This window comes from Drosophila montana, unplaced genomic scaffold, assembly GCF_035044405.1.
Source record: "Drosophila montana isolate Dmon_TW-CO22-7 unplaced genomic scaffold, ASM3504440v1 contig_815_1, whole genome shotgun sequence".
Classification (NCBI taxonomy): Eukaryota; Metazoa; Arthropoda; class Insecta; order Diptera; family Drosophilidae; genus Drosophila; species Drosophila montana.
The window spans coordinates 35,839-53,757 of NW_026999106.1; positions in this window are offsets into that span (position 1 = coordinate 35,839).

Sequence of the window (17,919 nt, forward strand, 5' to 3'; positions counted from 1 at the left end):
TGCGGCTAATGGCGTTGTGGAGGTCTCTTACATTGTCACCTTGTTCAGCAGTGACGTCAGGATGATCAGAGGATCCAGTAAGCCAAAAAAGGCCAATATCACGGCAAAAACATTTGAATCTGATGACTCCAGTACTGGTAGCGAGCCTAGTGTAATAAAGAGAAAGCTTACACGCAAAGAAATCCCACGTAAGCACCCCCAAGATGGCCCTAGTACCAGCGAGGCTGCACGTCGCAAACTGGCCAACAACTCGTTCGCCATTATATCCAGTGATAGTAGCGATGAAGACGATGCTGATGACAACAACAAGCCGGAACCTGAACCTAAGCCCAGAACAATTAGACCCCCCCCACTGTTCATCCCTGACGTAAACAACATAAAGGCTCTCCTGGAATCGATTACCCAGCTTTTCAGCAAAGATAAAGTTTTCTCATACAAGGCAGGAAGAGACAGCATTGTGCGGGACATGTTGCCTGAAAAAATAAGTTACACGGCCTTAAAAGCGCATCTCGACCAGCACAACATGAGATATATACAATTATGAAAATTATATGCTAAAAGCCTATGTTCACACAAGAAGTGTATCTGGCAGTCGCCAGAACATGAAATTTTTTATTCTCCACACTTACACTAATACATTGTACATATATTCTGAAAATATAACAGCCAGACGAAAAAATAACCTTCAAGTGAAAGAACGTGTTTCACTTCAACTTAGAAAAGGACATTATTTCAGAGCACAAACGCTCCCCGAATTATCAACAATTAAAACAAGGTTACATTTGGTCCTTCGGCCTTCCTCTTACAACAGCTATTATGTCCAGTTCGCCCCAGCAAGCATCGGTGGATCTGCAATAGAAGTTTCCAGGAACAGCTACAAATTCAAGCTAGATAAGTAGCAGTACACCAACCTCAACTTGTCCATTGCAAAAATTTCGGCAGCTCCAGTCCGATTTATTAATATTTGTATGTATGAACATATTTTTTCGCTTCACATTGTCCGTGGTTAAAGCGAGGGGCAGTTTTATTCAAACAAACGCAAAAAAACCCTCAAATAAAATATTGTTCGTGGCCATAAGGGTACCTAAAGAGTGAAAATTGGTGTCTGTACACATGTATATATATGTCCAAGTGCATACCCAAACATTTAACCGATCGCCATATTGATGTATGCAAGTACATCAAGACATATCTGCACTCATAGGCTTTCGCTCCGTTGAACAATAAGTGTATGCGCTTTTACATTCTATACTACACCAAATAATCACATACCTAAACAAAAACAAAACATAATAATTAAATTAATTAAAAACATAAAAATAATTATATGTTATTATAGAATAAACGTGCTTCTTTCTGAGCTCAACAATTAATAAACAATAAGCATAAATTTTTTGCTTGATCTGTTTCCACTACAAGGCCACCCTGTCAAAAGAAAATTAATTTTCTCAAGTAAAGAAACTAAACAATAATCAATTTAGTAAATTATTTGTAAAAGAATTAATTTAGCAAAATGTTCCGATTTCGTTGGGCTCAATAGTGCACAACATTTCGGTCATTCCATTTTATTCTAGCATCTCGATTCCATCGTTTCTGTGCCATTTCTATTTCCGCTTTCGCTCGGCTGATTTAAATTATTTGTATTTGATCGCATCTCACCTGATTATTACAATTTTTGGCTCTGTAAAGAGCCTAGTATGCCAATCGGTGGTGATCAAAACAGCCAAAAACGACTCACAACACCGTCCGAAAAGGAGTCAAAGCGACTTTTAACCTCACCTAGGGCGGTTTTTGGGAAACTCAAGGTCGAGGATACCAGCACAACCGTCCGCAAGCCTGTGAGTCCGATTCCAACAAGAGATATTACCCCAAAAACTACCGGTTCGACTACGCAAAAGATGCAGAAGTCAAGCGAAATGGCACTGAACGACTAGGCGTGTTTATAGTGAAGATCAATGACGCAGCGGACAGTGACGTGTCACTGTTCACTCTCCAAGTCCGACGAGATCAGATTAACACTTTGTGGGAAAAGGTAGAACGCGAGTACAAGTTATGTTCCAAAGCTCTCAACCAAGGCGATTGCAGCAGCACTGACCTGGTGGCTATGCAAGCCAAATATGATTACTCATACTCCGTTTACAAGCGGCTCAACTAAGTGAGAAAATAGAAAGAGCCATTGACTTAAGTAGACAAGCGGAGCGAACCCCCTCCAACTTCTCCATGTTCAGGGTTTGCAGTCTCCCACCATGCGACACTGAAGCTTTCAGTGGGGATTACCTCCGCTGGCCTACTTTGCGAGACTTGTTTACAGCGGTCTATATAAACAATCCAAGACTGACGCAGGTGGAAAAATTGTTCCACCTAAATTCCAACACCAGCGGTGAAGTTAGGGCAAATGTCTCCAAGTCCCCGCCTTCAGTCAGCGTCGGCGAGCCTGACGGAGAGATTTGAGAATAAGCGACTATTAGTCAATAGTTAATTGAAAATTCCTTTCAATCTCCCCTCAGCAACACAAGAGTCTGGAGCCGCCCTTAAAGAGCTTCAGGGCACAATCCAGGGGTGTTTAACGGCTGTTGACTATTCCAGGGTGAACACTGCGAATTGGGAGTCTGCTCATTTTTTTGTTCTCCTCTAAATTACCTAAGCTCACGCTGTCATTATGAGAACAATCGCGCCACGATAAGGCAGAGATACCTCAATGGTCCGAGATGAATTCATTTCACTTGGAGGCGATAGAGGATGTACCCACAAATAAAGAGTCCAACCACCTGAGAACCTTCGAGGCAACAGTGACTACAAAGTCACAACACTGCAAGTTGTGTCAGAAGGAAACTGCTTCGTGCTTTAACTGCTTCGCCAGACAGCACCAGTTGAAAGATTGCACTAGCGCACATAGTTGTTTTACGTGCAAGGAACGTCACAATAGTGGAATAGTACCAATAGGTTTGAACCCTCCTTCGTCTATACAGTCCACTTCTACTTCCACCCAAGCTACCGTTCAAAACTACTTTTCCGCAAACTCATATGGTGTTCTCCTCGGCACGGCTGTCATCCAAGTGTGTCATTTGGGCACAAAGTATACAGCTCGGGCACAAGTATCGACTCTGGGTCAGAAGCGACCTTTATATTAGAGCGGTTATTCAAAAGGGTTAAACTTCCATATCAACCCGTCGACGCAAAGGTCTCCGGTTTAAATCAAGCTATTTCGGCAAAACCTCAAAAACTCTGTCATTTTAATATTGGCTCTCCGATAAAGCCGAGGGTTCACATTAAAACCTCGGCTTATGTTCTTCCAAAGCTAGCAGGCAATTTGCCCTCCTCACCATCCCCCAAAATGCTTTGAAAGAACTTTCAAAATTACACTTGGCCAATCCCTCTTTCTATAGGAGCTCACAGATAGACGTGCTTCTCGGTGACGATATCCTCCCATCCATATTGTTGGGTGGCTCCTATCCCAACATATGTGGCACTCTCCTTGGTCACGAAACGATTTTCGGCTGGATCCTAACAGGCCCCGTTTCTATCAATTATCTGATGACGTTCGTTCGCTCTATCCTTTAGCAAGTCACATTATCGCAAACAATATGTATGTCGACGATGTACTAGCGGGAGCCCATTCCAAATCAACAGCAGGTCACGCAATTGCAGAGCTCCGCAAAGCCCTTGAATCTGCCGGGTTCCCCTTTCGAAAATGGACATCCAATAAAAAGGACTTGCTAAGAGCGATTCCAAAGGACTACTTGCTTCGCGCCGACTTCTTAGAGATCGAGGATGCCTGTTCGGCGAAGACTCTCGGGATCAGATGAAAAGCTGACACCGATGAGTTCTTTTTCGCTCCAAGTCCGTATCCAAACGTGAAGTCCTTTCACAGATTGCCAAACTGTTCGATCCAGCAGGTTGGCTAAGTCCAGTCAGTGTTCAGGCAAAAATATTCATGCAGGAGATCTGGCTCCAAGAAGTGGGCTGGGACGATCCGCTACCTGAGAGTCTTCTCAGTACGTGGAATTTATTTCTGCAACAGTATCCGGGCCTCAGTGCGATTCGCATCCCTAGATGGGTCGAATTTCGCCCACAAGGGACTATTCAATACCACGGGTTTTGTGACGCTTTGCAGCGTGCATACGGGGTCGCCATTTACGGACGCACTGAGATACAAGATCGCATCTCAGTACATCTCCTAACAGCGAAAACGTGGGTCGCTACGGTATCCTTGCCACGACTAGAGCTGTGCGGAGCAGCACTTCTGAGCGAGTTATCCGCAGGCCCTTCGCTGTTAAATATTACACAGGTCGCGCCTGCCTTATTACAAAAGGCTACGTGTGCGTCTTTGTGTGCTTCAGCACCAAAGCCATCCACCTACAAGCTACATATGACCTGACCACAGAAAAATTCCTAGCGGCATTTGCCACATTTCTGGCACGACAAGGGTGCCCAAGTCAAATGCATTCCGACATCGGCAAAAATTTAGTCGGAGCGGCCAACGTTCTTTCGCGCGATTTTGTGGAAACGCTTAAGACGCAACTCCAGGCCACTTACAGTCTCCAGAAACTGTCCTGGCACTTCAACCTAGTGCACCGCATATGGCGGCCTGTGGGAGAAAAGAGTTTCAAAACTCTATTTTATAAGTCTACATATATATCCAATGTCGGAAGATCCTACTGATCTCTTAGCTCTAACTCCCGGTCATTTTCTAGTCGGGGGTCCTCTACTTTCCGCCACAGAGCCAGACTTACAACGGGACGATCTAGTGATTATTAAAGAAGATAATCTTCCAGTTAATGACTGGCGTCTAGGTCGAATCCAAACGACCTATCCTGGCGACGACCAAAGAGTCCGAGTGTTCGACGTTCTTACAGCCCGAGGTGTCTCCAAGAGACCTATCTCTAAGCTGATCCTGCTCCCGATAGAATGTAGTCCATCAAGTAGAATCTCCAGTAGAGACTAGAATCCTAGATCCACAGATCTACGGACCATCCGTATAAAGCCGCATACTTAATGTCTATTATGTTTGTCTCCACGCCGACAACAAGGCCGATCCAAGAGCCGCCCGACAACGGAGTCGTTCGGATGCCGAGTATGCCAAAGGTACATGCGGCTATCTCCCGAGAAGAGACTCCGAGGTGTTCTGGTAAACAAATATTGCCCACCTCCTTGTCCAGCTTGATGGAACACAAAAGGACAACCGTTCTCCCGAGAGCACTAATCCGACTTGGAAGCGGCAAGGCGACGCGCGACACTCGAGCACTTGTAGACTTGAGCTGTCCGGTAAGTCTGATCGACGCATCTTTGCCAAAGGCCTCCGGCTATTCGTCACCCGCGTCGGTACAGACAACGCCAGCTTCCAACGAGAGGTCATCCTGCTGGTGCTGCCTACGCTTCAGTACCGGACTCCATCCAAACTCATCAGCGAGAAGCTAAATGAGCCCTTTCAAAACGTCCGGTTGGCAGACGATCGCTGGGTCCAGCCGGAGACATCAAGTCTGGTGTTGGGTTCGGACATATATCCGGAGTTATATCTCCAAGGCGTCCTGCCGAGCCATGGCGGCGCACCATTGGCCCAAAACACGATCTTCGGGTGGATACTGTCCGGCTCCTGCGCTCACCAGTAGGAACAAAGCCACTTACTTCTCCCCTTTTTTTTGCAATACTGCAAGGCGGGCGGCATGTTCACACAAGAAGTGTATCTGGCCGTCGCCATCCAACCGCCAATGTAACTCCGGAACCAGAACATGAGAATTCTTATTCACCACACTTACACTAATACATTGTAACATATATTCTGAAAATATAGGACAGACGAAAAAATAACTTTCAAGTGAAAGAACATGTTTTACTGCAACTTATAAAAATACAGTTTTTCAGAGCAGAAACGCTCCCCCAATTACTAGCAATTGCAACAAGTTTACCTGGAAACCCTGCAGACGCCCTACCACAACAATATCCATACGATGATTTAAATTTAAATTTTGAGCGCGGACGATTTGCTGTTTTTTATGATATGTACCGTAATTTTTAAGAAAGCTATTATATGAAAGAGCGTCAACCACTGCTAACACCCCATTGTTTTTGTGGACTTATCATATCAGAATGAGGCAGTTTAAGCCGGACCCATTGATGTTCGAATTCTTTAGACTTAGCAACAGGAAAGACTTCAACATATGATGCTTACTGTCTACTTATCCATGACCGCTTGGTTGAGTATTCACCGTTAACCTCTGTTCATGCCGCAAAGTATGTTGCATTTCACAATGACCGCTACCCTGCAATTTTGTGGCTACTTCCAAGCTCATTTTTTGTAGCTTAAGAAAAATCGCTTCAGTCGCCATATTTTGTAGTTAAAATGAGTCGTTATAAAAGAGTGGATCGTTTCAAATGTAAAAATTGTCTTATAATTAAAACATGACCAAAAACCAAATAAAACCCTCACGCAATTGTGGAGAATATAGAAAGGATCACCCCCCACATTTTCATGGTCCTTCGAGCCGGATTTTTTTTACAATTTACCCAAGAAGTTATTGGATTTTCATCCCCCCAAGTTGCCAGCTTGAAACCGGTGGTTCATTTTTCTCCACACGCTACATAGCCCACATCTAAGTACTGCTCCATATATTTTTATAATTGGCACAGGGTTATTTTTGTGTTCATAAGTATATATAAAATGTATACATACCTTTTACCGCACAAGTGATTTTGATTCAAACAAAAATTACATCCTCCATCTTGGTACTGTGTGTATGTATGTACCTACATAAATTTACAGCCCGCTTAAAAACAAAAAACATCTCGTTAAAAAAAAAAATTGTATGTGTTTTTTCCACAACAATATAAATAATAAATAAATATTATTTACTAACACATACTTTTTTGTCCGAATTTCTGCACATGCACATTTGCTGCTGCACACTATATGTCCATATAAGTCATCAAACACACGTCCAACATAATTATGACTCGAAATAAATTATTGTATGTTAGTGCCTTCCAAATTAATAAATCATAACAGCAAGAAAAAACACGTATCAAAACTGCACAAAGTGACCTCCAGCTCGCTATATGTTGGGTCCTACAAACTGAGACGAAGCAACAAAACACAACTGTTCAGTTGCAATACTTTGCAGTTAAATTTGCCGCATTAGTTTATTTCGTTTTTTTATACCCTTGCAAAGGGTATTATAATTTTGTCGTGAAATGTGTAACGCATAGAAGGAGACATCTCTGATCCCATAAAGTATATATATTCTTGATCAGTATCAACAGCCGAGTTGATATAGCCATGTCCGTCTGTCCGTCTGTCTGTTTCTATGCGAACTAGTCTCTCAGTTTTAAAACTATCTTTATGAAACTTTGCAGAATTCCCTTTTTCTGTTGCACGCAGTTCATATGTCAAAACCAGCTGGATCGGACCACTATATCATATAGCTGCCATAGGAACGATCGGTCGAAAAGTAGGTTCTTGTATAAAAACATTTTTGTTTATCTTTACTAAACATGGTATTTATTAGTTTTACTACGTTCCCCATATATATGCAAAATCCTATTAAGATCGGACAACTATATAATATAGCTGCCATAGGAACGATCGGTCGAAAATTAAGTTTTTGTATGGTTAACACGCAAAGTGTAACAGCGACCCAAGGCGACGATAATGAATGTTTGAGATATTTGTGGTAAAATTTAACAGATGCGTCTGACCCAGCAACAGAAATTCCACATTGGCCTCAAGCTAAGGTCATAATGCCCCTGAATGCCTACGTTGTTTGAACTGATTCAAAATCTATAAATAATATTCTTTTGTTTGATTTTTTAGACAAATATTTTAGTAAATATATATATCTTGATAATGTTGACTGGTGTAAATCTTTTTATTAATGCATCTTTTAATTCGGTATTAATATATGATCCCTTAGTTTAGAGACAACAGGACGTTGCGTTTGTGACTCATTGCATCATTCTTTGACATTATTGGTAACTGAATTTTTCACTCCATGTTAAATAAGCCGCATATATTCTAATACAAACTTATTATTGTTATCCACAGTATACATATCAAGGAACGTCCGTATGAATGCGATGTGTGCCTTAATAACGCGAAAGCTAGTTGACTTAGACGTGCAAATGCAGAAACCTACTAAAAAATATATGGCGATCTTAGCATTGGTATATTTCGGATGAGAATTTCGGAATTTTTATACCCTTGCAGAGGGTATTATAATTTTGTCGTGAAATGTGTAACGCATAGAAGGAGACACCTCCGACCCCATAAAGTATATATATTCTTGATCAGTATCAACAGCCGAGTTGATATAGCCATGTCCGTCTGTCCGTCTGTCTGTTTTGTAAAATGAGCACTCTTTAATTAAGAAGGCCAGCACGTCAGTGCTGTATTGTATCTTTGTTCAGAATGAATTTATTCAGTTTTGATAATGTGCGCTTAGCCTTAGAGATCGAGGATGCCTGTTCGGCGAAGACTCTCGGGATCAGATGAAAAGCTGACACCGATGAGTTCTTTTTCGCTCCAAGTCCGTATCCAAACGTGAAGTCCTTTCACAGATTGCCAAACTGTTCGATCCAGCAGGTTGGCTAAGTCCAGTCAGTGTTCAGGCAAAAATATTCATGCAGGAGATCTGGCTCCAAGAAGTGGGCTGGGACGATCCGCTACCTGAGAGTCTTCTCAGTACGTGGAATTTATTTCTGTAACAGTATCCGGGCCTCAGTCCGATTCGCATCCCTAGATGGGTCGAATTTCGCCCACAGGGGACTATTCAATACCACGGGTTTTGTGACGCTTTGCAGCGTGCATACGGGGCCGCCATTTACGGGCGCACTGAGATACAAGATCGCATCTCAGTACATCTCCTAACAGCGAAAACGTGGGTCGCTACGGTATCCTTGCCACGACTAGAGCTGTGCGGAGCAGCACTTCTGAGCGAGTTATCCGCAGGCCCTTCGCTGTTAAATATTACACAGGTCGCGCCTGCCTTATTACAAAAGGCTACGTGTGCGTCTTTGTGTGCTTCAGCACCAAAGCCATCCACCTACAAGCTACATCTGACCTGACCACAGAAAAATTCCTAGCGGCATTTGCCACATTTCTGGCACGACAAGGGTGCCCAAGTCAAATGCATTCCGACAACGGCAAAAATTTAGTCGGAGCGGCCAAAGTTCTTTCGCGCGATTTTGTGGAAACGCTTAAGACGCAACTCCAGGCCACTTACAGTCTCCAGAAACTGTCCTGGCACTTCAACCTAGTGCACCGCATATGGCGGCCTGTGGGAGAAAAGAGTTTCAAAACTCTATTTTATAAGTCTACATATATATCCAATGTCGGAAGATCCTACTGATCTCTTAGCTCTAACTCCCGGTCATTTTCTAGTCGGGGGTCCTCTACTTTCCGCCACAGAGCCAGACTTACAACGGGACGATCTAGTGATTATTAAAGAAGATAATCTTCCAGTTAATGACTGGCGTCTAGGTCGAATCCAAACGACCTATCCTGGCGACGACCAAAGAGTCCGAGTGTTCGACGTTCTTACAGCCCGAGGTGTCTCCAAGAGACCTATCTCTAAGCTGATCCTGCTCCCGATAGAATGTAGTCCATCAAGTAGAATCTCCAGTAGAGACTAGAATCCTAGATCCACAGATCTACGGACCATCCGTATAAAGCCGCATACTTAATGTCTATTATGTTTGTCTCCACGCCGACAACAAGGCCGATCCAAGAGCCGCCCGACAACGGAGTCGTTCGGATGCCGAGTATGCCAAAGGTACATGCGGCTATCTCCCGAGAAGAGACTCCGAGGTGTTCTGGTAAACAAATATTGCCCACCTCCTTGTCCAGCTTGATGGAACACAAAAGGACAACCGTGCTCCCGAGAGCACTAATCCGACTTGGAAGCGGCAAGGCGACGCGCGACACTCGGGCACTTGTAGACTTGAGCTGTCCGGTAAGTCTGATCGACGCATCTTTGGCAAAGGCCTCCGGCTATTCGTCACTCGCGTCGGTACAGACAACGCCAGCTTCCAACGAGAGGTCATCCTGCTGGTGCTGCCTACGCTTCAGTACCGGACTCCATCCAAACTCATCAGCGAGAAGCTAAATGATCCCTTTCAAAACGTCCGGTTGGCAGACGATCGCTGGGTCCAGCCGGAGACATCAAGTCTGGTGTTGGGTTCGGACATATATCCGGAGTTATATCTCCAAGGCGTCCTGCCGAGCCATGGCGGCGCACCATTGGCCCAAAACACGATCTTCGGGTGGATACTGTCCGGCTCCTGCGCTCACCAGTAGGAACAAAGCCACTTACTTCTCCCCTTTTTTTTGCAATACTGCAAGGCGGGCGGCATGTTCACACAAGAAGTGTATCTGGCCGTCGCCATCCAACCGCCAATGTAACTCCGGAACCAGAACATGAGAATTCTTATTCACCACACTTACACTAATACATTGTAACATATATTCTGAAAATATAGGACAGACGAAAAAATAACTTTCAAGTGAAAGAACATGTTTTACGGCAACTTATAAAAATACAGTTTTTCAGAGCAGAAACGCTCCCCCAATTACTAGCAATTGCAACAAGTTTACCTGGAAACCCTGCAGACGCCCTACCACAACAATATCCATACGATGATTTAAATTTAAATTTTGAGCGCGGACGATTTGCTGTTTTTTATGATATGTACCGTAATTTTTAAGAAAGCTATTATATGAAAGAGTGTCAACCACTGCTAACACCCCATTGTTTTTGTGGACTTATCATATCAGAATGAGGCAGTTTAAGCCGGACCCATTGATGTTCGAATTCTTTAGACTTAGCAACAGGAAAGACTTCAACATATGATGCTTACTGTCTACTTATCCATGACCGCTTGGTTGAGTATTCACCGTTAACCTCTGTTCATGCCGCAAAGTATGTTGCATTTCACAATGACCGCTACCCTGCAATTTTGTGGCTACTTCCAAGCTCATTTTTTGTAGCTTAAGAAAAATCGCTTCAGTCGCCATATTTTGTAGTTAAAATGAGTCGTTATAAAAGAGTGGAGCGTTTCAAATGTAAAAATTGTCTTATAATTAAAACAGTGACCAAAAACCAAATAAAACCCTCACGCAATTGTGGAGAATATAGAAAGGATCACCCCCCACATTTTCATGGTCCTTCGAGCCGGATTTTTTTTACAATTTACCCAAGAAGTTATTGGATTTTCATCCCCCCAAGTTGCCAGCTTGAACCCGGTGGTTCATTTTTCTCCACACGCTACATAGCCCACATCTAAGTACTGCTCCATATATTTTTATAATTGGCACAGGGTTATTTTTGTGTTCATAAGTATATATAAAATGTATACATACCTTTTACCGCACAAGTGATTTTGATTCAAACAAAAATTACATCCTCCATCTTGGTACTGTGTGTATGTATGTACCTACATAAATTTACAGCCCGCTTAAAAACAAAATACATACATACATACCAATTATATAAGCACTTTCAGTCCAAGAACACAAGAAAGGAAAAAACATCTCGTTAAAAAAAAAAATTGTATGTGTTTTTTCCACAACAATATAAATAATAAATAAATATTATTTACTAACACATACTTTTTTGTCCGAATTTCTGCACATGCACATTTGCTGCTGCACACTATATGTCCATATAAGTCATCAAACACACGTCCAACATAATTATGACTCGAAATAAATTATTGTATGTTAGTGCCTTCCAAATTAATAAATCATAACAGCAATAAAAAACACGTATCAAAACTGCCCAAAGTGACCTCCAGCTCGCTATATGTTGGGTCCTACAAACTGAGACGAAGCAACAAAACACAACTGTTCAGTTGCAATACTTTGCAGTTAAATTTTCCGCATTAGTTTATTTCGTTTTTTTATACCCTTGCAAAGGGTATTATAATTTTGTAGTGAAATGTGTAACGCATAGAAGGAGACATCTCTGACCCCATAAAGTATATATATTCTTGATCAGTATCAACAGCCGAGTTGATATAGCCATGTCCGTCTGTCCGTCTGTCTGTTTCTATGCGAACTAGTCTCTCAGTTTTAAAGCTATCTTTATGAAACTTTGCAGAATTCCCTTTTTCTGTTGCACGCAGTTCATATTTCAAAACCAGCTGGATCGGACTACTATATCATATAGCTGCCATAGGAACGATCGGTCGAAAAGTAGGTTCTTGTATGAAAAACATTTTTGTTTATCTTTACTAAACATGGTATTTATTAGTTTTACTACGTTCCCCATATATATGCAAAATCCTATTAAGATCGGACAACTATATCATATAGCTGCCATAGGAACGATCGGTCGAAAATTAAGTTTTTGTATGGAAATTTTTTATGTTTTTCAAGATATCTTGACCAAACTCGGTACTAATTAGTTTTTCCAAGCTCCCCATATATATGCAAAATTCTATTAAGATCGGGCAACTATATCATAGAGCTGCCATAGGAAAGATCGGACGAAACTTAAGTTTTTGTATGGAAAATTTTTATGTTTTTCAAGATATCTTGACCAAACTCGGTATTTATTAGTTTTACTACGCTCCCCATATATATGCAAAATCCTATTAAGATCGGACAACTATATCATATAGCTGCAATAGGAAAGATCGGTCGAAAATTAAGTTTTTGTATGGAAAATTTTTATGTGTTTCAAGATATCTTGACCAAACTCGGTGTTTATTAGTTTTACTACGCTCCCCATATATATGCAAAATCCTATTAAGATCGGACAAATATATCATATACCTGCCATAGGAACGATCGGTCGAAATTATGCTGTTGTATGGATTTTTTTTTGTTTTTCAAGATATCTTGACCAAACTCGGCATTTATTAGTTTTACTATGCTCCCTCCACTTATGCAAAATCTTATTCACATCGGGCGACTATATCATATAGCTGTCATAGGAACGATCGGTCGAAAATGAAGTTGTTGTATGGAAACCTGTTTTGTTTTTCATGATATCTTAACCATACTCGGCATTAACTATTTTCCCTGTGCTTCTTAGATACGGGCAAAGCACTATGAGCATTTTGAAAAGGTTGGGTCTGCAAGGGTATCAAATCGTCGGTGTGCCGAAGATAGCACTTCTTTCTCGTCTTAATTGCAATTTGAATTTTTTGCAGATGTCACGCAGGTTAACACGCAAAGTGTAACAGCGACCCAAGGCGACGATAATGAATGTTTGAGATATTTGTGGTAAAATTTAACAGATGCGTCTGACCCAGCAACAGAAATTCCACATTGGCCTCAAGCTAAGGTCATAATGCCCCTGAATGCCTACGTTGTTTGAACTGATTCAAAATCTATAAATAATATTCTTTTGTTTGATTTTTTAGACAAATATTTTAGTAAATATATATATCTTGATAATGTTGACTGGTGTAAATCTTTTTATTAATGCATCTTTTAATTCGGTATTAATATATGATCCCTTAGTTTAGAGACAACAGGACGTTGCGTTTGTGACTCATTGCATCATTCTTTGACATTATTGGTAACTGAATTTTTCACTCCATGTTAAATAAGCCGCATATATTCTAATACAAACTTATTATTGTTATCCACAGTATACATATCAAGGAACGTCCGTATGAATGCGATGTGTGCCTTAATAACGCGAAAGCTAGTTGACTTAGACGTGCAAATGCAGAAACCTACTAAAAAATATATGGCGATCTTAGCATTGGTATATTTCGGATGAGAATTTCGGAATTTTTATACCCTTGCAGAGGGTATCATAATTTTGTCGTGAAATGTGTAACGCATAGAAGGAGACACCTCCGACCCCATAAAGTATATATATTCTTGATCAGTATCAACAGCCGAGTTGATATAGCCATGTCCGTCTGTCCGTCTGTCTGTTTTGTAAAATGAGCACTCTTTAATTAAGAAGGCCAGCACGTCAGTGCTGTATTGTATCTTTGTTCAGAATGAATTTATTCAGTTTTGATAATGTGCGCTTAGCCTTAGAGATCGAGGATGCCTGTTCGGCGAAGACTCTCGGGATCAGATGAAAAGCTGACACCGATGAGTTCTTTTTCGCTCCAAGTCCGTATCCAAACGTGAAGTCCTTTCACAGATTGCCAAACTGTTCGATCCAGCAGGTTGGCTAAGTCCAGTCAGTGTTCAGGCAAAAATATTCATGCAGGAGATCTGGCTCCAAGAAGTGGGCTGGGACGATCCGCTACCTGAGAGTCTTCTCAGTACGTGGAATTTATTTCTGTAACAGTATCCGGGCCTCAGTCCGATTCGCATCCCTAGATGGGTCGAATTTCGCCCACAGGGGACTATTCAATACCACGGGTTTTGTGACGCTTTGCAGCGTGCATACGGGGCCGCCATTTACGGGCGCACTGAGATACAAGATCGCATCTCAGTACATCTCCTAACAGCGAAAACGTGGGTCGCTACGGTATCCTTGCCACGACTAGAGCTGTGCGGAGCAGCACTTCTGAGCGAGTTATCCGCAGGCCCTTCGCTGTTAAATATTACACAGGTCGCGCCTGCCTTATTACAAAAGGCTACGTGTGCGTCTTTGTGTGCTTCAGCACCAAAGCCATCCACCTACAAGCTACATCTGACCTGACCACAGAAAAATTCCTAGCGGCATTTGCCACATTTCTGGCACGACAAGGGTGCCCAAGTCAAATGCATTCCGACAACGGCAAAAATTTAGTCGGAGCGGCCAAAGTTCTTTCGCGCGATTTTGTGGAAACGCTTAAGACGCAACTCCAGGCCACTTACAGTCTCCAGAAACTGTCCTGGCACTTCAACCTAGTGCACCGCATATGGCGGCCTGTGGGAGAAAAGAGTTTCAAAACTCTATTTTATAAGTCTACATATATATCCAATGTCGGAAGATCCTACTGATCTCTTAGCTCTAACTCCCGGTCATTTTCTAGTCGGGGGTCCTCTACTTTCTGCCACAGAGCCAGACTTACAACGGGACGATCTAGTGATTATTAAAGAAGAGTGTTCGACGTTCTAACAGCCCAAGGTGTCTCCAAGAGACCTATCTCTAAGCTGATCCTGCTCCCGATAGAATGTAGTCCATCAAGTAGAATCTCCAGTAGAGACTAGAATCCTAGATCCACAGATCTACGGACCATCCGTATAAAGCCGCATACTTAATGTCTCTTATGTTTTTCAACCTTCTTCACGTAACAGCTCGATGTCTCCACGCCAACAACAAGGCCGATCCAAGAGCCGCCCGACAACGGAGTCGTTCGGATGCCGAGTATGCCGAGGAGTCCACGCGCTGCGAAAGTGCCAAAGGTACATGCGGCTATCTCCCGAGAAGAGACTCCGAGGAGTTCTGGTAAACAAATATTGCCCATCTCCTTGTCCAGCTTGATGGAACACAAAAGGACAACCGTGCTCCCGAGAGCACTAATCCGACTTGGAAGCGGCAAGGCGACGTGCGACACTCGGGCACTTGTAGACTTGAGCTGTCCGGTAAGTCTGATCGACGCATCTTTGGCAAAGGCCTCCGGCTATTCGTCACCCGCGTCGGTACAGACAACGCCAGCTTCCAACGAGAGGTCATCCTGCTGGTGCTGCCTACGCTTCAGTACCGGACTCCATCCAAACTCATCAGCGAGAAGCTAAATGAGCCCTTTCAAAACGTCCGGTTGGCAGACGATCGCTGGGTCCAGCCGGAGACATCAAGTCTGGTGTTGGGCTCGGACATATATCCGGAGTTATATCTCCAAGGCGTCCTGCCGAGCCATGGCGGCGCACCATTGGCCCAAAACACGATCTTCGGGTGGATACTGTCCGGCTCCTGCGCTCACCAGTAGGAACAAAGCCACTTACTTCTCCCCTTTTTTTTGCAATACTGCAAGGCGGGCGGCATGTTCACACAAGAAGTGTATCTGGCCGTCGCCATCCAACCGCCTATGTAACTCCGGAACCAGAACATGAGAATTCTTATTCACCACACTTACACTAATACATTGTAACATATATTCTGAAAATATAGGACAGACGAAAAAATAACTTTCAAGTGAAAGAACATGTTTTACTGCAACTTATAAAAATACAGTTTTTCAGAGCAGAAACGCTCCCCCAATTACTATCAATTGCAACAAGTTTACCTGGAAACCCTGCTGACGCCCTACCACAACAATATCCATACGATGATTTAAATTTAAATTTTGAGCGCGGACGATTTGCTGTTTTTTATGATATGTACCGTAATTTTTAAGAAAGCTATTATATGAAAGAGCGTCAACCACTGCTAACACCTAAAGAATTTGAGTAAAATGCCCCCATTGGTTTTGTGGACTTATCATATCAGAATGAGGCAGTTTAAGCCGGACCCATTGATGTTCGAATTCTTTAGACTTAGCAACAGGAAAGACTTCAACATATGATGCTTACTGTCTACTTATCCATGACCGCTTGGTTGAGTATTCACCGTTAACCTCTGTTCATGCCGCAAAGTATATTGCATTTCACAATGAGCGCTACCCTGCAATTTTGTGGCTATTTCCAGTCGTTCGCTTCAGTCGCCATATTTTGTAGTTAAAATGAGTCAAAATAAAAGAGTGGAGCGTTTCAAAAGTAAAAATTGTCTTATAATTAAAAAGTGACCAAAAACCAAATAAAACCCTTTCGCAATTGTGGAGAATATAGAAAGGATCACCCCCCCACCATTTTAATAGTCCTTCGAGCCGGATTTTTTTTACAATTTACCCAAGAAGTTATTGGATTTTCATCCCCCCAAGTTGCCAGCTTGAACCCGGTGGTTCATTTTTCTCCACACGCTACATAGCCCACATCTAAGTACTGCTCCATATATTTTTATAATTGGCACAGGGTTATTTTTGTGTTCATAAGTATATATAAAATGTATACATACCTTTTACCGCACAAGTGATTTTGATTCAAACAAAAATTACATCCTCCATCTTGGTACTGTGTGTATGTATGTACCTACATAAATTTACAGCCCGCTTAAAAACAAAATACATACATACATACCAATTATATAAGCACTTTCAGTCCAAGAACACAAGAAAGGAAAAAACATCTCGTTAAAAAAAAAAATTGTATGTGTTTTTTCCACAACAATATAAATAATAAATAAATATTATTTACTAACACATACTTTTTTGTCCGAATTTCTGCACATGCACATTTGCTGCTGCACACTATATGTCCATATAAGTCATCAAACACACGTCCAACATAATTATGACTCGAAATAAATTATTGTATGTTAGTGCCTTCCAAATTAATAAATCATAACAGCAAGAAAAAACACGTATCAAAACTGCACAAAGTGACCTCCAGCTCGCTATATGTTGGGTCCTACAAACCATAAAGTATATATATTCTTGATCAGTATCAACAGCCGAGTTGATATAGCCATGTCCGTCTGTCCGTCTGTCTGTTTCTATGCGAACTAGTCTCTCAGTTTTAAAACTATCTTTATGAAACTTTGCAGAATTCCCTCTTTCTGTTGCACGCAGTTCATATGTCAAAACCAGCTGGATCGGACCACTATATCATATAGCTGCCATAGGAACGATCGGTCGAAAAGTAGGTTCTTGTATGAAAAACATTTTTGTTTATCTTTACTAAACATGGTATTTATTAGTTTTACTACGTTCCCCATATATATGCAAAATCCTATTAAGATCGGACAACTATATCATATAACTGCCATAGGAACGATCGGTCGAAAATTAAGTTTTTGTATGGAAAATTTTTATGTTTTACAAGATATCTTGACCAAACTCGGTATTTATTAGTTTTACTACGCTCCCCATATATATGCAAAATCCTATTAAGATCGGACAACTATATCATATAGCTGCAATAGGAAAGATCGGTCGAAAATTAAGTTTTTGTATGGAAAATTTTTATGTGTTTCAAGATATCTTGACCAA